Source organism: Nomascus leucogenys, chromosome 11, assembly GCF_006542625.1.
Source record: "Nomascus leucogenys isolate Asia chromosome 11, Asia_NLE_v1, whole genome shotgun sequence".
NCBI lineage: Eukaryota > Metazoa > Chordata > Mammalia > Primates > Hylobatidae > Nomascus > Nomascus leucogenys.
In genome coordinates, this window is record NC_044391.1 from 108,119,560 (window position 1) to 108,144,092 (window position 24,533).

A 24,533-nucleotide genomic window follows, 5' to 3' on the forward strand; every position below is an offset into this window, starting at 1 on the left:
TCACTCTGTCGCCCAGACTGGAGTGCAGTGGCGCGATCTCGGCTCACTGCAAGCTCCGCCTCCCTGGTTCACGCCATTCTCCTGCCTCAGCCTCCCGAGTAGCTGGGACTACAGGAGTGCACCACTGCGCCTGGCCAATTTTGTATTTTTAGTAGAGATGGGGTTTCACCGTGTTAGCCAGGATGGTCTCGATCTCCTGACCTCATAATCCTCCCGCCTTGGCCTCCTAAAGCGCTGGGATTACAGGCATGAGCCACCGTGTCCAGCCAAGACTACTATATTCTAATGGAGGGTAAGTGGAGTAGGAGGGCCATGTGCGTGCTCTGGGGGCAACAAACTTGGTGTTAAACTTGTTTTTCTTGTTTTACTCACAAACATTATGACAGCAGTAAAGATACACTTTTATTTATTTATATATTTTTTTAGAGACAGAGTCCCTTTCTGTTGCCCAGGCTGGAGTGGCTATCGTAGTTCACTGCAGCCTTGAACTTGTGGGCTTGGGACCCTTCTGTCTCAGCCTCCTGAGTAGCTGGGAATATAGGTGTGCACTATCACACTGAGCTATTTTAAGAACATTTTTGTAGAGTATGTTGGCCAGACAGATCTTGAACTTCTGGCCTCCAGCATTCCTCCTGCCTTGGCCTCTCAAGGTGATGGGATTCATAAGCATGAGTCATGGTGCCCAGCCAAGATACATTTTAAAAATCCTGCCTCCTGACACATTACTGTTCACTTGTAACAATGGTCCCTTGTAATCATAGTCTGTTTGAAAGCAAGCTTTTAATATAATTACAATGTTAGTGTTGATCAAGAGTTTATTTTGGGCCGGATGTGGTGGCTCACGCCTGTAATCTCAGCACTTTGGGAGGCCGAGGTGGGCGGATCACCTGAGGTCAGGAGTTCGAGACCAGCCTGGCCAACATGGTGAAACCCCATCTCTACTAAAAATACAAAAAAAAAAAAAAAAAAAAAAAAAAATTAGCGGAGCGTGGTGGAGGTGCCTGTAATCCCAGCTACTCGGGAGGCTGAGGCAGGAGAATCGCTTGAACCTGGGAGGCCGAGGTGGCAGTGAGCCAAGATTTTGCCATTGCACTCCAGCCTGGGTGACAAGATTGAGACTGTGGCTCAAAAAAAAAAAAAAAAAAAAAGTTTATTTTGTTTCTCTCGTTATCATAAACATTGTTTTTCATCTTTATAGTGCATGTCATGTGTTAACGGCTTCATAGGCAATCACGGACTTCTGGATCACAATTTTGCTTGTTCCTATGGCTAGATATTTAGGTTGTTCCAAATTTTCTCAGCATTACATTTGATGCTACAGTAGGCATCCAAAAATTTATGTTTCTTTTCTGTTTTTCAACTATTGTTGGTTGTTCTGAGGTATTTTCATAAGGTTTCACTTCTGTTTTCCCAGCCATGAGTGATACATGAGCACAACCGTTTTGCTATTAATCACCAGCATTGGGTGTGAAAATTTACTCAAAGTTTTGCTAAATTTAACTGGAGTAGAAATGGGCCAAACATTTGTATGTACTTCCCCAGATGCTTTTTAGAACACTGCCTGTGTAACTGACCAGTGTCAGGTGAGGCCATCGTTGGCAGAAAGGTGCCTTCCTTGGGAGAAGGTGGGTTAAACAGTTTTTCTTTGCAGATTAATGGTGAGAGCCAAACCCGAAGACCCACAGATTTCAAGCTGGCCATGTGGCTTCACTAAGTTTGGCCTCAACTTCCCACAGTGGCACAGAAGCAGGGTAGAACTCAGTGTTCCTACCCGAACCCTGGACATTCTGAAATGTCCACAGCCCAGGGAAAGGGATGACCTGCATGTCACTTTCCATACCCTCCACTGCACATAGATCTGTCTCAGGCATTGAATCAGAGGGATGTGTGACTTTAGACAAATTATTTTACCTCTCTCTGCCTCATTTCTTCATCTAAAATCAGGTGACAGCAATGTCTCCCTATAGTATTGCCGTGGGGATTAAATCTGTTAATACTTGAAAAGTGCTGAGATCAGTGCCTGGCACATAATTAGTACTCAATAACTGTTGTAAACATGGGTTTGGATCTCACTTCCAGTGCTTTCTAGAGGCCCACTTTGGTCAAATGGCTGACCTTTCTGGACTTCAGCTTCATCTGTAAAATGGGATTATGGCATCTACTTCAGCAGCATGTTAGGGGTTTAAGTGAGAAAATGCATTTCACACAGTGTCCTGCACATAAAGGGCCCACCATAAATGTAATGAAAAACAAACAAATGGCCAGGTGCGGTGGCTCACTCCTGTAATCCTAGCTCTTTGGGAGTTCGAGGCGGGCAGATCACGAGGTCAGGAGTTTGAGACCAGCCTGGTCAACATGGTAAAACCCCGTTTCTACTAAAAATACAAAAATTAGCTGGGTGTGGTGGCAAGCACCTGTTATCCCAACTACTCAGGAGGCTGAGGCAGGAGAATTGCTTGAACCCGGGAGGCGGAGGTTGCAGTGAGCCGAGATCACGCCACTGCGCTCCAGCCTGGGCAACAGAGTGAGACTTTGTCACAAAAAGAAAACCCCAAAAACAAAACAAACAAACAAACAAACAATGTTTTTAGCTTTATTTTCTACTCTACCAAAGAGAGAGCTTTGTTGCCTTACATTGGTGTTGTAATTAGCTCTTAGATCTGACCATATTATCTGTTATGGTGTATTTTTAAGTCCACATTCTAGGTTTAAGGCCATCATGAAACAAATGGGAGGCAAATCAACATTTTCATCTGTCTGAAGCTTTTAATATAATTTTGTTTTGGAGATGAATGAGCTCATAATTCCACAAAGAAGGGATGATATTTCATATACTTATTAGTTTAGTGATTTCCCTCCCACACTTAGTGTCAAAAGAAACTGTCAGGTTTATGGAAGCTATCAAATGTTTCTTTATGCTCAGCAGCACAGATCAAAGTTGTCTACATGATAAGGTAAAAAACATATTTTTTAGGAAATGCAAAGAAATGACCCAAAAGGCCCTTGAGCACAACTCATTCCTCTCCCCGGTCTGTCCAACTTTCCCTCATCTTCTTTTCTGAGCTGAGACACATCTCCCCGGCAGCCTCCCTGAACCATCCAGCCTGGGAGCTGGGTCCTCTGAATGGTGAACCACTCTGCAGCTGTCATGTCCTCCTCCCTGCCCCTTTCTGGAGATAGAGGCATTTATGGAGTGCTGAGATGTTCAGGCCCGGTGTTAGGTAATGGGTGTTTGTTGGCTGAATGAATAAACTTGTAAAAATCTTCCTGTGATGATAGAAGCGTGTATAATAAAGACAGGTGGATTTGCAAAGCCAAACAAGAAGAGAGGTGCCATTATCTGCTCAGGCTAAGGAAAACTCAGTGTAGTCATTACGTCTGGAAAATGCCAAGGACTTCTTTCCCTCATTTTTCCCGTGGCCTTGCACTCTGTGAGGCATTGGCTGGGAGGTTCATTGTGGCTTTCTTGCTGCTAAAGCATCTCCTCTCTGCCAACATCTCCTCAATTCCTGTCTGTGCCAGTTACCTTTGCCTAGTATTTGGGGTGAGGAAAGTTCTGTGATTTGTCTGTTTCTATTTCCAGGTGAAATCTCAACTCTGGGCATATCAGCAGAAAGGGTTCTGAAATGTCCCTTGATTCAGATGATTCTGAATCAATAGCATGTATGTATGTGTGCATAATTACCTTTATCCAAAAAATTCTACATTATAATTCTTTAAAAGCACAGATTCACAAATTATTAAAAAGTATATTTTGTATACTATTTACGGTAGCAAAATATCAAATGCAAGAAGCAAGTTTAATTAAAGATAGGCAAGACATTTTACTGAAGACTATAAAACATTAGTAAGAGAAATGAAACAATGGCTTATGCAATTATGCGAACTGACAATTACCAAGATCTGCGGCTGGCAAGGTGGAGGCCCAGGAGCACCAATGGTGCAGTTCCAGTCTGAGTCCAAAAGCCTGAGAACCAGGGAAAGCCAATGGTGTAGTTTTAGTGCAAATACCAGTTGACTTAGGGCCTTTCAGTTTGAGTCCAAAGGCAGGAGGTAAAAAACCCCAAAACCAAACCAAACCAAAACAACAACAAGAAAATCAGTGCCCCAGCTCAAGGCAGTCAGACAGGAGGAGCTCCCTCTTACCTGTGGGAGGGTCAGCCTGTTTTACTGTATTCAGGCCTTTAACTGATTGGATAAGGCATGAGAGAGGGGGCAATCTGCTGTACTCAGCCTGCTGATTCCAATGCTAATTTTATCCAAAACAACCTCATTGAAACACCCAGAATATTTGACTAAATATCTGGGTACTCTGTGGCGCAGCCAAGTTGACACATAAAATCAGCCATCACCATCAATTTGGGGGAAAATTGACATTTTAACAAAATTGAATCTTTCAGTTGATAAACATGGTATATATCCCCCATTTATTTAGATCTTTTATTTCTCTCACTAGTGTTTTGTAGTTTTCCGTAAAAAGTCTTGCCTATCTTTAATTAAATTTGTTTCTTGGCATTGGATACTTTGCTACTGTAAATAGTATATAGGATATATTTTCCAATAATTTGTGAAATTGTGCTTTTCAGGAATTATAATGGAGAATTTTTATGAGGAGGATAATTGAAAATCCGTCAGAGAGCAGTGAAGTTTAGGAACTACCATTCTGGACATAACCATACATCATTAATAAAATATTCCTTACATCCCTATGCTACTTTATTATTGCCAAAACATTTTTTTTTCCTCTGGTCCTCATAAGGGTTCTTAGAAAGAGACAGAAGAGCTATTATTTCTACTTTCATACAAGGAAATGTGGCCTCAGGGATTGATGTGGTTTGAATATATGTCCCCACCAAATCTCATGTTGAAATGTAACCCCCAGTGTTGGAGGTGGGGCCTGCTGGGAGGTGTTTGGGTCATGGGGGTGGATCTTTCATGGCTTGGAGCTGTCCTCACAACAGTGAGTTCTCGTGAGATCTGGTTGTTTAAAAGTGTGTGGCACCTCCCCCACCACTGCCTCTTGCTTTTTCTTTTGCCATGTGATGTGCCTGCTTCTGCTTCACCTTCCGCCGTAACTAAAAGCTCCCTGAGGCCTCCCCAGAAAGTGAGCAGATGCTGGCACCATGCTTGTACAGCCTGCAGAGCTGTGAGCCAATTAAACCTCCTTTCCCTATAAATTACCCAGTCTCAGGTATTTATAGCAATGGAAGAACAGACTAACACAGGGAGACTCTCGAAAAGTCCTATGACTAGCAAGTGGCAGAGCCAGCCTCAGAGCCCAGGACTTTTCCCGAGAGAGGTCCTGCTTCTGATACCAAAGTTTTTCTATAGAAAGATGGCCTTTTGTAAGCATTACCAAGAACATACCTCCAGGTGCCCAGGAAGAATCTCCTGCCTGTAGCCTCCATAGGCAGTGTAGGAGGAAGGGAAGAAGACAGCAGAGTGGACCAAGGTAACAATATGTAATACGCTAGAATCGGGAGCGAGAATGGTGTCCTGTTAGCCTGTATAGCACTTTCATGCCATTAAGAAAGGGTGCCCTTTCAGCCAGGACCAGATGCCATTATGCAGTGAACAACTTGTCAGTCATATGTGACATCCCAGAGAGAAAACAACAAATACAGAAACCTTACTTATTCAGGAATTAATTATTGATGAGGAAGCTAAGTTGGTGTTTCTTTCCTTTAGAGAAATTGATTGAAAATACTTTCAAGATGATTCAAAGCTAAAAGAGAAGAAATCGTCTTTCTTTCTTCTCCCTTTTACACCCTTTCTATCTTCTATCCTTTCTCTTTCTCCTCTTCTTCCTTTCATTACTCAGCACTTATTGAGTGCCAGCGCATGAAAATGCAGAGATGAATGAGGTGGCATCTCTCCCTAGGAGCTTCTAAGTCTTACAAACTTTTTTGACTGCCGCCATCAATAAGAAGTACATTTTATGGTACTGCAGTTATTTTTTTAGGTCTTTCTTTTTTAAGGGTTATATATTGAAACATTTATGAATGAAATGATGAGTTCAGGATTTGTTTCAAAATCTAGGGATATAGGCGTGAGTGGAGTATACACAAAACAGGATTGACCATGAGTTGATAATACTGAAACTGGTCATGGGTCTGTGGGGGTTCAATATCTGTCATCCATGTTTCTTTTTCTTTTTCTTTCTTTTTTTTTTTTTTTTTTTTGAGACGGAGTCTTCGCTCTTTCGCCCAGTCTGGAGTGCAGTGGCGCGATCTCAGCTCAGTGCAAGCTCCGCCTCCCAGGTTCACGCCATTCTCTTGCCTCGGCCTCCCCAGCTGGGACTACAGGCGCCCGCCGCCACGCCCGGCTAATTTTTGTATTTTTTAGTAGAGACGCGGTTTCACCATGTTAGCCAAGATGGTCTCGATCTCCTGACCTTGTGATCTGCCCGCTTTGGCCTCCCAAAGTGCTGGGATTACAGGCGTGAGCCACCACGCCCGGCATCTGTCATCCATCTTTCTAATGATCTATTTGAGACAAAAGTTTCATGAAGCTCTACTTTCTCTTATTACATGCAGTGGATTCTGATATTTTAAAATCTTGTTTATTCTCTTTTTAAAAACCTGGTCCTTGTGCCCTAAATTGTTTTTGAGATCCACTGATGGAAAATAATACATATTTTGAAAAACACTGGTGTACTGAGGGAGAGAGGGACCTATAAAATAATTGATTACTGTCAACGAGAAAGTGCTACTAGAATATGGTCAGAGAGCTGTGGGAGCACACAGAAGGGAAGGACCGACCAACAGGGTCCTGGGGAGTCTGGGAAAGCCCTTCAGTAATTTGCCTGGAAGAGGAGACATATGCATCTTTGACAAGATGGTGGGGGGATATCTGACCTCGAGGATGAGGGAAGTGGTGCAAGTGGGGTGAGCCAACCTGAGTTCAGTATGGCTGGAATGTGAGGGCTGTTGGGGAGTGGCAGGAAATGAGGTTACAGATAGCAGCAGCAGCAAAAGTCACTAGTTTTCTGGGACAGCCTAAGGAATTTAGATTTTATCTGTGTTTCAGGGAACCATTGGAGGGTAAACTGAGAAATGACCCAGTTCCATTTGCCTCTTACAGAGATCATTCTGTCAGCTTCGTGTAGATAGACCAGTCTACCTCTGTGGTCATGATTTAGAACATAAAACCCAGACCCAAAGGAGAGCCAGTCTGGCAGCCAGATCTAACCTACCTCATGTAATTATGTCCCCACTCTGCCACATGACTTCTCAGATCCACACAGAACACAAATTGGGCTTTTTCAAGTATTTATCAAAACAAAAATTATGGTCACTTTCAAGACATAGTGAGAGGTGGAAATAGAGCCAATTCCCTGTGTGCTGCTTTCCCCTTTTCCCTGCATAGGGTTCTCTAATCTGTAGAGTTATGGCAACCTGTGAGAGATTCACAACAATCACCTACAGTGTGGCATTTTTCTAGGTGCTTTACAACTATTAACTCACTTAATCTTCATAATAATTCTGTGTGGTAAGTATTATTATTATTAGTTTCATTTCATAGATGAGGAAACTGAGGTAACAAGAAGTAAGTGACTTGTCTAAGGTCACACACCTAGCAATTAGCAGAGCTGGAATTTTGGCAGTCTGGCCCCAAAGTCCACTTTTAACCACCATTGTGCTTCTTGATTAAGTTTGATTTCATTCCAGTCATCTCTTTGGACTCAGATGTTTGAACAAAGACAATTGTGAAAAAAATGTGGCTTTAAGTTTTATTCTCAAGATTGCCAAATCCCTTTCTTCCCTAATGAGGGGAAGAGGAAAGTTTTCTAGCTGGGAGAAAAAGGATGGCTTCTTAGAAGGAAGTGGTATTTTAGTGGAGTTTTGAAACATGGGTGAGAAGTAAATTGCTGAGAAGGATGAGTTGCTAGTACAGCCAAGATGAAATAATCCAACTACAATCTCTACCAGTGTTTACAACAAAAAGCTGAATAGGATGCAAAAAACCACATGAGAACTCTGAAAAGCAATAGCAGGCAGGCAGAGTACTGGGTTCAAAACTTGAACAATGACTCACAATGAACATGGATTTGCAGAACAGTGTGGAAAGCTAAGAGTCCGAGATAACTCCATCTTTCTAGCTAGAGGAAGCAGTGGGGGGGGAAGCCACTGGAAGCCAGAGTGTGAAGAAATCCCTGAGAGGAGAGAGCTGGAAAAAGGGATCCACAAATTGGACTGACGAAAGTCCTGGGCACACTACAAGGTGTGCATGCATGGAACAGACCCAGGAGGCACAGAAGAGGTTTTGAGAATCTATGATATTAACAACCACCCAAGTCCCAGACAAACTCTTGAATGGAGCATGTGACAGATTGACTCAAATGGCATACCAAAAGCTTTGAAAACTGATCTGACACTGGAGCTAACACTCATAAAAAGCGAGACAGTACTTTCAGTCTGAACCTAAGTGGATTAATTTCCTGGTAAAACAAACAAACAAACAAATAAACATTTTTCAGATGATTTTTAACAGCATCCAGAGTCTCACAACATGATATTAAAAAATCTAGGATACAATTCAAATTTACTCAATATCAAAACAACCCGGAAAATCTAAACAGTACTCAAAGGAAAAGACAATTCAATAGGCAGTAACACTGAAATGACTTAGATCATGAAATTATTAGACAAATAACTTAAAGTAGGTATGACCATTCTCCACTCTTGAAATTAATGGAAAGATAGAAGTTCTCAGCAGAGAAATAGAAACTGCAGAATAATCAGATAGAAATTTTAGACCTGAAAAGATGATATGGGCTCAGTAGCGGAATAAAGATAACAGAGAAAAGAGTCAGTGAACTTGAAGGTAGATCAATAGAAAGTATACACAATGAAATATACATTATGAAACAAAAAAATTGGAGGAAAATGAAAAGCCTTTCATGGTACTGTGGGACAATGTCAAAAGTCTGAAACTTCTTGGTATTGGCATTCCATCTCAGAAGGTAAAAAGAAAAATACTGGTGCAGAAAAAAATATTTGGAGAAAGAGTGGCTGAAATAGTTTCAAATTTAAAGAAAAACATATCTTTACAAATTGAAGAATCTCAGTAATTTCAAACAGGATAAATTTAATGACAACTCCTCAGCCACCTCCTAAGAAAACTTCTAAAAACCAAGGATTAAAAAACATTAAAAGCATTAAAATATGACACATTATACATAAGAAAAGGGAAGGCAGAAAAGAGAAAGGAAGGAATCAAGAAAGAGAGCAAGGAAGAGAGAAAAAAGAGAAAAGGAAAGGAAGGAAGGAAGGAACCTATTCCAATGACTGTCGATTTCTCATCCAAAACCATGGTGGCCAAAGACAAAGATAGTGAAACCCCATCTTTAGAGTGCTGGAAGAAAAAAAAAAACTATCCACCCAGAATTTTATATCCAGAAAAAATATTCTTTGGGAGTGAAAGCAAAATAAAGATATTTTCAGGTGATGGAAAACCAAGAGGCTTCATTTCCAGGAGATCTCCTCTTAAAGAAATACTAATGGAAGTTTTTCAACCTGAAGGGGAGCTGTACTAGAGGAAAAGTTAAAACTTGAGGAACAAAAGAAGAGCAGGAGAAATAATAAATATCTAATACATTCCCCTTGACAAAAATACACACACACAAACATAAATCTCATGACATGGGTAACTACAAACTACTGGCAATATTTTAGATTTATTTCCTTCAAGTCTTTTTTTTCTGTGAATATGTGTTTCTCTTTTTCTTTTTTGGTTTTTCTCTCTCTGTCTCTTCCTTTCATGTGGACATTTCATAACATATTTAAATATCCCTTTTTGTTGGGATTTGAGGTTGTTTCAGGTTATGCATGGACTGAAGTGAAACTGCAGTCTTTGGCAGCATTTCTGATAATTCTTTTTTGGAGATAGAATTACTGAATTAAAAGAGGATGGACATTTTTAATGCTTTGATTCTATTTGTGAAATTGCTCACCCTCCCTCCCTTCTTTTCTTCTTTCCTTCCTTACATCCCCTCTTTCTTCCTCCCTTTTTCTTTCAACTAAAATTATATACTATATAGTTTTATAATATTCTTTATTTATTCACACTACATTGTGAGCATTTTCCTGTTTTGTTAAAAAGTCAATAATTAAAAAAACTTTTAAGTTGATAATGGTACTATGGTCATATGTTTTTAAAGGTACGTAATTACATATTTATGGATGGAATGATATGTCTGGGATTTACTTAAAATACTTAGGGATAGGTGGCTATTAATAAAACATTATTGACCATGAATTGATAATTGTTGATGCTAGGTAATCGATACATGGTGGTTCATTATTACTACTTTCTATAGTTTTCTATATGAGTGCAATTTTTTATTTTAAAACTTTATCTGAGTGTGGTGGTATGTGCCTGTAGTCCTAGCTACTTGGGAGGCTGAGGAGGGAGGATGGCCTGAGCCCAGGAGCTCAAGGCTGCAGTGAGCTATCACTGTGCCACTGTCCTCCAGCCTGGGTGACAGAGCGAGACCCAGTCTCTAAAAATAAGTAAGTGAATAAATGTTTTAAAAGTAAAAACTGTAAGAAATTTTTATTAATGTTATTTTTAATTGTTCAATCATAACCCATTGTGGCTGGGTGTGGTGACTCATGGCTGTAATCCCAGCACTTTGGGAGGCTGAGGCGGGTGGATCATGAGGTCAGGAGTTCAAGACCAGCCTGGCCAAGATGCCGAAACCCCGTCTCTACTAAAAAATACAACAATTAGCCAGGTGTGGTGGTGGGCACCTGTAATCCCAGCTACTCAGGAGGCTGAGGCAGGAGAACCACTTGCACCCAGGAGTCGGAGGTTGCAGTGAGCCGAGATCACGCCACTGCACTCCAGCCTGGGCAACAGAATGAGACTCCGTCTAAAAAAAGAAAAAATTATAACCCATTGTGTGGACATTTTATAACGTATTTAACTTGTCCTCTTTAGTTGGGAATTAAGGTTATTTTAGGTTATGCATGGGCTGACATAAAACTGCAGTCTTTGCTTCTCTGAATAGTTCCTTTTTTGAGATGGAATTACTGGGTTAAAAGAGAATGGTCATTTTTAATGCTTTTGAATATATTTAATCAAATTGTCCTTCAGAGAAGACGTTCCATGTTATTTTTCCACGAGTTACTTAAAAGTGACCTTGTCAGCTCTATTGTAATTTTTTAGTCTATTAATTTGGTGGGGGAAAGTGTATGTTATTATTTTAATTGAATTTCTTTTATTTCCAGTGACATTGAATCCCCAGCCTGTCACTGAATTGGTTCCCACCCGTTTAGGGAGGAGGCAGAGAAGAGTAGAAGAAAAAGGATTGATTTATTTTTTGAGATAGAGTTGTCCAGGCTGGAGTGCAGTGGTGTTGCAATGCCCAACCTTGTTTTCACTAACCCTGTTTTTAGACTCTCCCTTTTCCTCTAATGACCTAGCCTTGTTTCCACCTGAATGGACTCTCCCTTAGCTAAGAGAGCCAGACAGACTCCATCTTGGCTCTTTCACTGGCAGCCCCTTCCTCAAGGACTTAACTTGTGCAAGCTGACTCCCAGCACATCCAAGAATGCAATTAACTGATAAGATACTGTGGCGAGCTATATCCGCAATTCCCAGGAATTCGTCTGATTGATAACGCCCAAAGCCCCGCGTCTATCACCTTGTAATAGTCTTAAAGCCCCTGCACCTAGAACTGTTTACTTTCCTGTAACCATTTATCCTTTTAACTTTTTTACCTACTTTATTTCTGTAAAATGATTTTAACTAGACCCCCCTCCCCTTTCTAAACCAAAGTATAAAAGAAAATCTAGCCCCTTCTTCGGGGCTGAGAGAACTTTGAGTGTTAGCCGTCTCTTGGCCGCCGGCTAAATAAACAGACACTTAGTTCGTCTCAAAGTGTGGCGTTTTCTCTAACTCGCTGAAGTACAACAGTGTGACCTCTGCCTCCCAGGTTCAAGTGATTCGCTTGCCTCAGCCTTCTGAGTAGCTGGGATTACAGGCATATGCCACCATGCCCGGCAAATTTTTGTATTTTTAGTAGGGATAGGGTTTCACCATGTTGGCCAGGCTGGTCTCGAACTCCCGACCTCAAGTGATCCGCCCACCTTGGCCTTCCAAAGTGCTGGAATTACAGGCGTGAGCCACCGTGCCCGGAGAAAAAGGATTTATTTTCTCTTCCTCATTCTTCACTTTGAAGATGAGAGGCAAACACAGACAGATCCCGGATTCAAATCCTGGCTCTACAAGTTACTAGTTACTGATTTTGTACCTTTATTCTTCTGACCCTCAGATTTTTTACTGAAGAAATCAGTGCAATCATGAACTGTGAAGTAATAGACATTTATAGAGAAGATGCCTGGGGTGCAATGGTCATTCTGAAAATGGTAGCTTTTGTTGTCCTTGGGAAGCTGAGGCTCAGGATGTGAAACAACCTCCTGCTCTTTTTCAGAGGCGGCAAGGAGCTCAGAGCTGGGTTTCTTCACACAGGGAAGGCCCCTTGCAGGAATGGCTGCTGGTGTCTGTGTCATCACCTCTTTACCTTTTATTCTTCCAGCCTCCCGGCCCTGCAGTCTTTCATTCCCTGCTGGGCATGAAGGCAGCTATCACAGGCCAGGAAATTCATGTTAGGGAATTGGGTCATCTTAGGGAACTAATTCAAATTGCTAATGGTATTATTTGATTCAGTGGAAATGCACCTTGCAGTACTTGATTCAGAGGAGTGAGTTGAATTTCGGGAGGGTTTGTTTGACATTGTCTCATTTTACTCTCTGGAGCAGGATCCAGACCTGGAACGCTGTCTTTCCAGGGCAGCCTAGCCAAGCTATGGTCTCTGCCTCAATTTATCGCCCTTTCCCCAGGCCTCACATCTTCCTCCCCACTCACTCTTTGCCCAGGCTCCGGTCATCTATGTTAGTCGTGCTCTTGCTACACATCTGCCACCTCTTTCAGAAGGTCGAGAGCAGCCAAAACAGAAATGGGAACTGTGGCTCTCAATAAAGCGTCTGCTCGCAGACCAAGAGAGAAGCGGGAGTGCTTGGTCTGTATTTACTGCATTTTTTTTCTTTCTTTCTTTTTTTTTTTTTTTTGAGACAGGGTCCCGCTCTGTCTCCCAGGCTGGAGTGCAGTGGCACGATCTCGGCTCACTGCAAGCTCCGCCCCCCGGGTTCAAGTGATTCTTCTGCCTCAGCCTCCTGAGTAGCTGGGTTAACAGGTGTGCGTCACCATACCCGGCTAATTTTTATATTTTTAGTACAGACGGGCTTTCAATGTTGGTCAGGCTGGTCTTGAACTCCTGACCTCGTGATCCGTCCGCCTCAGCCTCCCAAAGTGCTGGGATTACAGGCATGAGCCACTTCGCCCAGCCGCACTTTTTAAGGTTATTTGAACACCAAGCAAGTAGTGCTTCTGGGCCCAGGCTCGCAGATGAGGCCAGAAAACCCCACCACGCTCTCTCAGCCCTGAGCAAGGGTGCTGCTGATTGGGCGCAGAGGCATATCTCCTGAAATCAAGACTGGGTGCCAGGCCGTAAGGCTGCCAGCCTGCCCGTGATTTCTCTCTGGGACCATCTCAGTGATTTCCTGTTTTCTTCCCCTGAGCATATTCAGTGCAACGGGTCTAAGCATGAGGGTGGGAGGTGCGGTGAGTTTGGCCTATTTTCCAAATGGGGGGGAAATCCAGGGAAGTCAGCAGGCTTCACTGTGAGGCGTCGGGTCTACCAGTGTTTCCTGTGTCAGGCCGTGAGCACCGGCTCTGTGGAAATGAAAGCAAATCTTCTCCACCAGGCAGGGGCTGCAGAGGGCTGACAGGGGTGAGGTGGAAGGGCTCAGGGAGAGTTTAACAATGTTCTGTTTTCGTCTTGATGATCACACAGAAATGATTCTGTCCCAGTCACGATGACTTCAATTCATAATGGAGGAGACCTTTAGTGTCTTCAGTGTTTCTTGAACAGTGTTTCTTTTTCCTCTTTAAAATGGGAGCGTACTTAATCTGTAAGCCTTATTTCCTATGGCTCTATAGAAGTGATGAAATAATAGCACTGTCTGGAGAGACTTAAAATAACAAACATTTCCTCTGCGCAGTTTAAAGGCTTCTGCCGTCTATTACTTCTCCTGTGCTTTCCCATAACTCTGTGAAATAGGGACTATTAAGCCTTTTTTTTTCACTTGAGGAAACAGAGACTCAGAGAAGATAAGTGACTTTTCTGAGGACACACAGTGATTTGGTTGGAGAGTTGGAGGACCTCATATCTGTGCCCTGGTTTCAGGCTTTTTCTATTAGTTCAGTCTTCACAGTGACACCCCCTTGACCCTGCCTCCCACGAGGGTCCCACGTTCCTATTCTCTTTGCTGTGGAGCCGTGTTTGAAATAGCTAACACTAAAAGTGGCAACTATTGTTTTGTTTTGTTTTTGTTTTTGAGACAGGGTCACCCTCTGTCACCCAGGCTGGAGTGCAGTGATGCAATCTCGGCTCACTGCGACCTCCACCTCCTGGATTCAAGCGATTCTCGTGCCTCTCCTCCTAAGTAGCTGGGATTACAGATGTGCGCCACCACGCCTGACTAATTTTTGTATTTTTAGTAGAGACGGGGTTTGACCATGTTGGCCAGGCTGGTCGCTAACTCCCGACCTCAGGTGATCCTCTCACCTTGGCCTCCCAACGTGCTGGGATTATAGGCATGAGCCACCGCACCCGGCCACAAACACTGGTTTTGTTGAGATGAACATCAAGGTCTCGTGTTTAGCCAAAGATAAATACTGATTCATGACACTCCCGAAAATTTCATCTCATCCTTGAAAATGAAGACTTTTCACACCCAACAGCGGTCAAGCCGGGCCTCAGCCTTCTGACCCTCCTCCCCTGCTTCCTGGCAGGTACAGGTTTGCCAGCTCCCATTTATTAAACACCTGGCATGTGCCAGGCACTGCACAATCCTTACTTCTAACCCTCACTGCAGTCCTGTGAAGTAGGTGCTTTTGCACACATTTTACAGATGAGGAAACTGAGACCCCGACTGTTATGTAATTTGCCTAAAATTGCATGCTGATTAGTAATAAAGCCGATATCCAAATCTAGATTTGTCTGACTCCAAGTCTTGGTGCAAATGAAATTTAGCACCATTCCTCCAAACTGAGCCTTGTCTGAGGGTCTTTTGCCTTCTCAGTCTTGGTCTTTGGTCCCCTTTAGTTTTTTCTGGGTCCACCGTTTTGAGCTCCCAGTTATCAGCCTCTTGATTGAATTGATTGACCTGGATGGATGTGGTCAAAACAGGTAAGTTCACAGCTCTGCCTTTCCCAGGCCTGCACTGGGGTGAGGTGTGGGGAGGGCAGGCAGCCCAGGGGCAGCTGTCTTCCTTCTTTGGGCCTGCTTCTTACATCTCCATCCTCCCAAGTCCACATTCTGTGCTTGGTCAGCATGCAGGAATTGGGACTGTTTTGAGGACTTGCTTACGGGTTGTGGGGAGGGAAGGGCACTGGCATGATAGCAATACATTCCTGGGCAAGTCATCTGGCCTCTCCCAGCTGCGGTTCCTTCATCTATAAAATGTTGACACAGTGTGTCAGAATGTTGATGTTCTTGAGTGATTTTTCCTGAGATCTTTGCCAATTCTCAAATCAACATCCTTATGGTCATTGTTGCCAGGATCTCATTTACTGTGTACAGTAGCCTAAGAGGAGGCATTTTGTTCTTGCTTGACAGATGACAAAATCACACACATGCCACCAGGGCACATGATTCCCTCTTACACCGTAAACACAATCAAGCACACTTGAAGTGATTGCTTCTTATTGATTCCACAAATAAAAGGCAGTGGGGATTTCTAAATTTGTTAAAGGAAATTCATCACTGAGTGTAAACTCTTCCTAACACGGACTAGCAATTTTGTTTCTCTGGGAGCCATAATTCACAAGCCAACAGGTATTTCTGTCACTTCCTAATACATGGAGGGGACAGCATCCCCTGCACACTGGGTTCCAGGCTGAGTGTGAACTCTCTTGCATACGAAGGGACTGGCCCCTGTGAGCTTCTTACTGCACACACTTCATAATTACTCCTTAGCTGACTTACGCTGTTTCATGTCTAGGACTTTTGGAGTTATTCTCAAAAGTAAAAATCCCAAATGTTGATTCTGTGAATGCCAAGGGTCAACTATAATATTAGCAATGATCCAGGGCTGCTGGAGGATTCAATGAGATAAAATGCTAAGTGTCCAGCATCCTAAGTGTGCTCTGGGCTTGGGACCTTCCTTATTCACTGAAAATCACTGAAATTCAGGGTTAGGTGGGCATGGCTTTGGCTGAAAGAGTCACAGGTCAAACAAGGTGATTATCTTAGTACAGGCATTAAGAGTGCAGTCTTTCCTGGGTGCAGCAACTCACGCCTGTAATCCCAGCACTTTGGGAGGCCGAGGTGGGTGGACTGGTTGAGCCCAGGGGTTCAAGACCAGCCTCGGCAATGTGATGAAACCTGTTTCTACAAAAATTAGCTGGGTGTCGCGGTGTGTGCCTGGAGTCCCAGCTACTTGGGAGGCTGAGGTGGGAGGATCGGTGGAGGCTGGGAGGTCGAGGCTGCAGTGAGCTGTGATTGAGCCACTGCATTCCAGCCTGGGTGACACAGTGACAACTTGTCTCAGGAAAAAAAATAAAAATAAATAAAAGAGTACAGTCTTTGATTCAGACAGTTCTGGGTTCAAACCTTGGCCCTGCCATTTACTAGCAGAAGTCCTTTAACTTCTTTGAGATTCAGGTTTCTTATCTGTGAGATGGAAAGGGTAACATGGTGCTGGCCTTGGAGGACTGTGGTGAGATTGAATGAGCTGTCGGATGTCCAGGGCTGGCACAGTGCCTGGCACGTGGGAACCCCCCAGGAGGCAATCACAGTCGCTTTTCTCCCTTCCTTTCTTTGTGTACAGAGCCATAGACCCAGCAGGTGCTTCATGCTTGTTGATGATTTCAGTTCCTGTCTAAAACCATTTTCTCGTTTACAAACTAACCATCTTCCACCCAACACACACCACAAGCCCCCGCGGTGGATGCCAGCCAGCCAGACATTCTATTCATCAAGTGCCACGTGCCCATCCTGTGCTTGGCAGTGCTAAAAAGGAGACAGAGAAGGGATATAATCTTATTTTTCTGACTGGAAAAATAAGATTCCCACATGCAGCACCTGCAGAAGCGTGCGGGAGTGCAGGAGAGTGTGTGTGCATGTCCTGAGTGTGAGTAGAAGTCAACACTGGTGGAGGACTCCTCACTGGAGAGTCTGAGAAGCTTCCTCCAGCTAGGGCTGCCTTTGGGGACCTAAAGTGAAGCGAAAGAGTAACGTGGGGAGGCAGTTTGGGGTTGAGATGAACCACTGAGTGATGACTTCTGTGGATTTGTCCCCCAAAGAAAAATGTCCAAACGTTGGTCAACATGCTCCATTAAGCACCCAGAAAGTGCAGATATAAAATGTTCTTTAGGTGTGGTAAGGAGGAAGCAAATGTGAAAACCCCCAGAGAACCAGCCCCTGCCTCCCAGGAGGCAATGATGTGGGCCAAGAGCAGAAGTTGAGTTCTGGCCTTCGCCTGGGATTGCTCTGAGGGTAGCAGCCCCGTTGCCCAAGAGATTGAGCTGCAGCCATGTTGCTGCCTCTTCATTTGGTGACCAAAGACAAGACAAGATCACCATGTGGGGAGAAGAGAGAAGTGAAAGGCCCACCTCAATGCAAGGGCGATTAGCTCTTTCTCCAGCAGCACTGACTCACTTTGGCCTACTAATCAATGTGAATTCTTCAGAGGAGACGATCCCCTTTGAGTCCAGGAGGACAGAGTTGATGACAGTGTAGCCTGAAATTCCTGGGGCCCTGGATTGAAGCTGTGGCCCTGCCATTTCCTCAGTAACTCTGAGCTGTTATTGGGCAGCAGACTTCTAGGTTGTGGAGGAGTCTGGGTTAACTGGGGACTTTAAATGCTTGAGCCGTGTGTTGACTCATTAACTATGTCTACCCTAGGCTGAACTGGTATTGCCCCTCCCTTCCCAGGAAAGGCCTGGCCTCTCTCCCATTCTGCCCAAGGCCACCCTCTGTGAACTTTTACATTCTTCCAAACTATTTTGATGTTTATTGGTCCGGATCCATTAAATCAGAAGCTACTGAGGATAATATCAGGCATCTATATTTAAAAAATGCTTCCTAGGTGATATTAATGCCCAGGTGAGATAGAGCAACAATGTTCTAAGTGGTTCCCTTCACGTATGCCACTCACCTTCATGGCTGTGAGATTAGGGGTGGGAGGGCAGGGGAGGGTTACACTGAGGGCCTTGATGCTCTCAGGACAGACTTGAACAACCTTTTTCTCCTCCACGTTCCCTTCCCCTTTTTCTTTGTAGGGGGTCCATTTGGCCTTGGACGGGTTCTAGCAATGACGTCAGTTTGTTAAGATGAGAGAGGTAAACAGTTGTTGCCTTGGTGATTTTAAGGAGAGGTAGTTGCACTTCAGTGATTCTGGCAATTAGAAAATGTCAGGGAACACTGGCTCAGACTTCCTCCTGCCCAGATTGATAACACGAAAACCATGACGGACGTGGATGGAAAGAACGGCCGCCTGGCGCGATCCCCAGCCCTGGAATTCCTGGAGGACGTGATGTTTAAGAAGACATTAGTAGACATTGTCCTCACTAAAGACACAGTTAAAGTGGAGTTTGAATCATCAGACCCACGTTAGCAGGATTACAGAGAAAATCCTTATCTTTGGTATTTCAGTAGAAATCTGTCCTGTTCTGTTGCCATTTGGTTCTTTGCAACTTAGCATGTGAGAATTCTGGGCAGCCTGATTCCTTGCCCATCTTTGACAGCTCTGCTGCTGTGTCCCGGGGGAGGCAGGCTTCCGGCGTAACTGCTGCTCTGCCTTCGCCTGGTGAGGGCTGAGATGGAGAGGCAGGCTGGTATCTGTTTGATCTGGTAGTCCAGGAAAATCATAATTTTACATTGTTTTTCTCCTGATTTCTAAACACTTGAAACCAGATTCGTCTGGAGAAACACAGAATGCCTTAATTTTGCCTAGTTAGGGGCTGTTGGGGGTAGTTTTTCTAAGCACCCTTCTGTGTCTAGCCAACCAGTAGAACCTGATTTTTGGGAGGTGAATCAGCCAGACTTCTCTAGAGGGACAAAACTAATAGGATAGATGTATTTATAAAGGGGGGTTTATTAAGGAGTATTGACTCACGCGATCACTAGGTGAGGTCCCGCATAGTCCATCTGCAGGCTGAGGAGCAGGGAAGCCAGTCCGAGTCCCACAGCTGAAGAACTTGGAGTCCGATGTTTGAGGGCAGGAAGCATCCAGCACAGGAGAAAGATGTGGGCTGGGAGGCTAAGCAAGTCTAGTCTGTTCACATTCTTCTGCCTGCTTTTTATTCTGGCTGCACTGGCAGCAGATTAGATGGTGCCTACCCAGATTAAGGGTGGGTCTGTCTTCCCCAGCCCACTGACTCAAATGTTAATCTCCTTTGGCAGCACCCTCACAGACACACCCAGGATCAATACTTTGCATCCTTCAATCCAATCAAGTTGACACTCAGTATTAGCCATCACAGGGGTATGCTAAGCAAGAATTGTGTCTATGGCTGTAATCACAAAGTTACGATTATTGGAGTAAGCTCCACAAACCAGAGTCCCTTGTCCAGGGCCTCCAGAGATCCACCAGACACTTGAGTATCTCGAAAAGCCAGATGGGAGAAGCATGTTCACCATGGCAAACCTGCGTAGCCAAGAAAATCAAGTTTCTTTATTTTATGCTAAACTTTTATCAACTGACTGTGGTAGTCGTGGCAATCTCATGCCATTCAGAACCTCTGATTGGCAACAGTAGCTTTGTTCATTTGATAACAAATAAGAACTCAAATTTTAAATTAAAGTTAGTTGACAACATCTTTCAAAATCTTGGAATCATGTCGGGGGAAACAAAATACAAGAGATATGATTTGATGTGGAAGAATTTAGGACCTCTTGGCTTTGATTAAATTAGGATGTGCTTCTGTTATTTCACTGGGATTGTGAAATGTTGGGATGAGGAGATATGAAAAATCTATAGCTGAATATTCTATTGATGGTTTTAGACCAGAGAAATAAATATTCAGGAAGTCTCTACTGAGTAGCTCTATAGGGTAATGCTAGCTGCTAGAGCAAATAAACTCACCTCTTAACCATCTTGGCCCAGAAGTGATATATGTTATTTTTGCTCACATTTCTTTACCAATAACTAGTAAAATGATCCCATCTATATGCTGTGTGTGTTTGTGTGTGTGTAAAATGCAGTCCCTCTCTGGGCAGTAATTTACAGCAATAACTATATGGCAGAAGGAGCAAACTTTTGGTGGGACAGCCAGTTATCCCTGATATGAGGAAAGAGAAAGAGGGGTCAGAGCATTAAGTGGCAGCTCAGGTGGCACACATTAAGAATCCAAGATCTTAGAGAAATGGGAGTCCTTCATGGGAGAGGGTTTCTGGCGGCCAGGACACATGGAGCCCCTCTCGGAGGCACTATGGCTGGTGGAGGTACCCTCTGGGGGCAACAGGGTGTCAAGCTCTCTAAGTCTAAGAACAGAAAGTTTGGGTTCTAAGGTCCAGATGAGGGTGAGGTTTGTGCACTAAAGATTAAGGAGATGAAGATCAGGGCAGATTAAATAGGTGTCACCAGAAGGTCAATACAGTGATTAGCAACTGTAGTTGATGTGATAAAGCAGAGGGGCTCGCAGTAGCCCTTGGAAGGGCCTGAGTAGAGGGACACAGGATGAAGAGCACTACCAGTTTGTCGGTTAGAATAATCTGGTCAGCCGGGCACGGTGGCTCATGCCTGTAATCCCAGCACTCTGAGAGGCTGAGGCGGGTGGATCAGGAGGTCAGGAATTCAAGACCAGCCTGGCCAAGATGGTGAAACCCCGTCTCTACTAAAAATACAAAAATTAGCCGGGCGTGGTGGCGGGTGCCTGTAATCCCAGCTACTCGGGGGCTGAGGCAGAGAATTGCTTGAACACGGGAGGTGGAGGTTGCAGTGAGCCAAGATCGCACTACTTCACTCCAGCCTGGCGACAGAGCGAGACTCTGTCTCAAAACAAACAAACAAAAAATGAATAATCTGGCCACACCCTGGTTTGACCATTTACAGTGACATCTTGAGCAAATGACTTAAACTCTCTAAGTTTCAATTTCTTTATTTAAAAAAGAGGATTGTTAATACCCCACCCCACAGGGTGGTGGTAAGGATTGAATTTGGTAACATCTGTAAGACCCGCTGTTTATCACAGTTGATTCTTAGGGCAGCATCCGGTGGTGCCTTTGAAACGTACATCAACAAAGTCTTAATCAGATAAAAGCCAAAACCCCTACACCTGTGTAAGGCACCACATGCTCTGGCTGCCCCTTGTAGGTATTTTGCGGTTCCCTCTACGTGCAACCCTCTTTTTTCAGAAATCTGCATGGTCGCCTCCCTCATCTCTGTTAACAGAAAAAACAAATTCTGTAAAATATTTTCAAGAAGTTTATCCTGAGGCAATATGAGTTATTGTAGCTTAGAGAAAACACAAACCCAAGAAGCCTTGAGTGAGTGGCCCTGAGGCAGTCGGGCCACAGTGTGGTTTTATACATTTTAGGGAGACATGGAGACAGGCATTACAGGCAAGGATATCCGGAAATCAATACATGGAAGGTAACTGGTAGTTCTGCCCAAAAAATGTGAGACATCTCAAAGTGGAGGAGGGGGTGTGGTGTTAGGATATATGTGTTGGTTTTTTTTTTTTTTTTTTTTTTTTTTTTTTGAGATGGAGTCTCGCTCTGTCACCCAGCCTGGAGTGCAATGGCCTGATCTCTGCTCACTGAGCCTCCGCCTCCTGGGTTCAAGTGATTCTCCTGCCTCAGCCTCCTGAGTAGCTGGGATTACAGGCGCCTGCCACCACGCCTGGCTAATTTTTTGTGTTTTCAGTAGAGATGGGGTTTCACCATGTTGGCCAGGATGGTCTCGATCTCCTGACCTCGTAATCCACCTGCCTCGGCCTCCCAAAGTGCTGGGAATACAGGTGTGAGCCACCATGCCCAGCCTATGTATTGGTTTCCATACATGTTTCCTGGTGCATAACCCCATAGCCCTTGCTACAGTCTTGCCAGAATGTTGGGCTAAATTTTTAGACTTCAGGGGCAGGCCCTAAGAAACAATCTCTCTCCTGCCGTCCTTTCACCTGCCCCAAGGCAAGATTCTAATGTTTTCTGGCCTGACTGTGGGCCTTACAACTCTCCCATGAGGCCAGGCACAGTGGCTCATGCCTGTAATCTCAGCACTTTGGGAAGCCGTGGTGGGTGGATCACCTGAAGTCAGGAGTTTGAGACCAGCCTGACCAACATGGTGAAACCCCGTCTCTACTAAAAATAGAAAAATTAGCCAGGTGTGATGGCGGGCGCCTGTAATCCCAGCTAGTCGGGAGGCTGAGGCAGGAAGAATTGCTTGAACCCAGGAGGCAGAGGCTGCGGTGAGCTGAGATCGCGCTACTGCACTCCAGCCTGGGTGACAGAGCAAGACTGTCTCAAAAAAAAAAAAAAAAAAAAAAAAAAAGGCCTTCCCATGAGAGGTTCCTACCCTATGCCCTGGGGGAAGAAATGCTGACGTCAAGAAGCTTCTATAAAAACCCAGGAAGACAGGGTTGGGTGAGCTTTCTGATAGCTTAATAGGAGGAGGTTCCTGTAGGGCTGCACAACCAGGGAGGGCGTGGAAGCTCTGCATCCCTTCTGCCACACCTTGCTGTACGCATCTCTTCATCTGTATCCTCTGCAGCATCCTTGATGATAAACCAGCAAATGTAAGTAGGGTGTTTCCCTGAGTTCTGTGAGCTGCTCCAGCAAATTAATTGAACCCATAGAGAGGGGAACCCCAATGGAAGCTGGCTGGTCAGAAAGAAGTTCTGGAGGCCTGGACTTGTGACTGGTGGAGGGGGGATGTCTTGGACACTAAGCCCTCAATCTGTAGGATCTGACACTATTTCCAGGGAGATAGTGTCGGAACTGAATTAGAGGACAGCAAGCTGGTGTCACTGCTTGGTGTTGGGGTGGGACCCCCACACATATGGTCACATAAGTCATCTTCTGTGTTGATTGTTGTGGTGTGAGAGCAGAGGAGAAATGGCTAGAGAGAGTTTTCCCTACACAGGGACTTGCGGGGTTGAGGGTTAGGGGAGAGCTGAGGGGCTTTACAAGTCTTAAGTGCGTTTTAGGGATTCTTTAGCTAACAGTGGCTGAGAGAGTCAAGTTATTGTCTAGTGACTTGAAGTCAGCAGGAAGGAATGCCTGAGTAAGATAAGGAGGTTGTGGGGGCCAAGGTCCTTGGTTGGGTGGTTGGAGCCTCATAGATAGCAGCCCTGTGGGTGAATAGATAGTGATTGTCTCTTCTCACACCTTTGGGTGTCTGACTCTCAGTTAATGTCTCCTAGATCTGGGAAAGGCCTAGAGAGGGAAGAGGCATTAATAGCGATTCTCTGGAGATGCACGATTCCCCCACCAAAGATGGCTTTGCAGTCCGAAAGCCCTCTGGCAGCCTTTTCCAAATATGTCAAAGAAATGTATTTTGGGGGTAAAATATTTTAATTTCCTTCAGAGTCTGCTATCTGTCATGTGATACTATACCAGAGTCAGGTTGGAAAGTAAGCTACATTTTACTGGGTTAATTAAAAAACCCATTTAATGAGACTGTATTGTTTGTAGGGTGTGACTTAATCTTTGCCTTTCATGGCCTTAGGTATTGTGTATAGTTTGGTATCTTACTGTCATAAAGGGTCCGTTTTGTCAGTCTTATAATCTCTATTTTACCTTCATGCTGGTCACTTGTGCCTAAACCCCAAAAAGGGAGGGCTATGATGAGGTTGTAACCTCCTTTCTGTCATGGCTGGGAATTCAGTTTTTCAGGTTTCTTTGGAGTGCCCGTGGCCAAAAAGGAGTCCATTCAGTTGGTTAGTGGGGGGCTTAGGATTTTATTTTTGGTTTACACCTCCTTCCAACCCTTGCTCAAATGTCTTCTTCTCAGTGAGGCTTTCTCTGATCATCTGATTTAAATCTCCACCTCACCCACCCCAAGCTGTCCCTATCTCTCTTCCCTACTCTAATTGTCTGCATATCAGTTATCTCCTTGCAAAGCACCACGGATTTATGTTGTTTGACTCTTTATCCTCACTGTAGGGTGAGTGCTGGAGGGGTTAGGGATTTCTGGCTGGTTTCTCTACTGCTGTGTCTGCAGTCTGGTTCACAGTAGGCAATCAGCATTTGCTGAAAGAATGAACCTATCGTATGAATATTGGTGTAAGTTTTCTCACAGGCCCTGGGGCCACCGCAGAGTAGAAGAACTCAACCTTCCCTATTAATTTCCTCACCTCCAACTCCCTTAGACTACCAGGACTTAGATCCTTTTGGGTATGTGTATCTATGTAAATATATATATGTAATGTTTTATATATATACATATGTACATGTTGTGCTTGTTTGTTTGTTTTTTGAGACAGAGTCTCGCTCTGTCGCCCAGGATGGAGTACAGTGG

General features: G+C 44.2%; 1 protein-coding gene across 3 annotated transcripts in view; it reads left to right on the top strand.

Moving 5' to 3' along the window:
* ST6GAL1 (ST6 beta-galactoside alpha-2,6-sialyltransferase 1) overlaps positions 1-24,533 on the top strand; it is a 149,795-nt gene that overhangs the window by 70,266 nt on the left and 54,996 nt on the right. The window contains exon 1 of one of the 3 annotated variants that reach the window (XM_003256624.2): positions 22,660-22,809. The exons of the other annotated variants lie outside the window; for them this stretch is intronic. The gene's annotated coding sequence lies outside the window, so the exon portion shown is untranslated. Of the gene's footprint in view, positions 1-22,659; positions 22,810-24,533 lie in introns of those variants that run through there. 3 annotated transcript variants of the gene reach the window in all.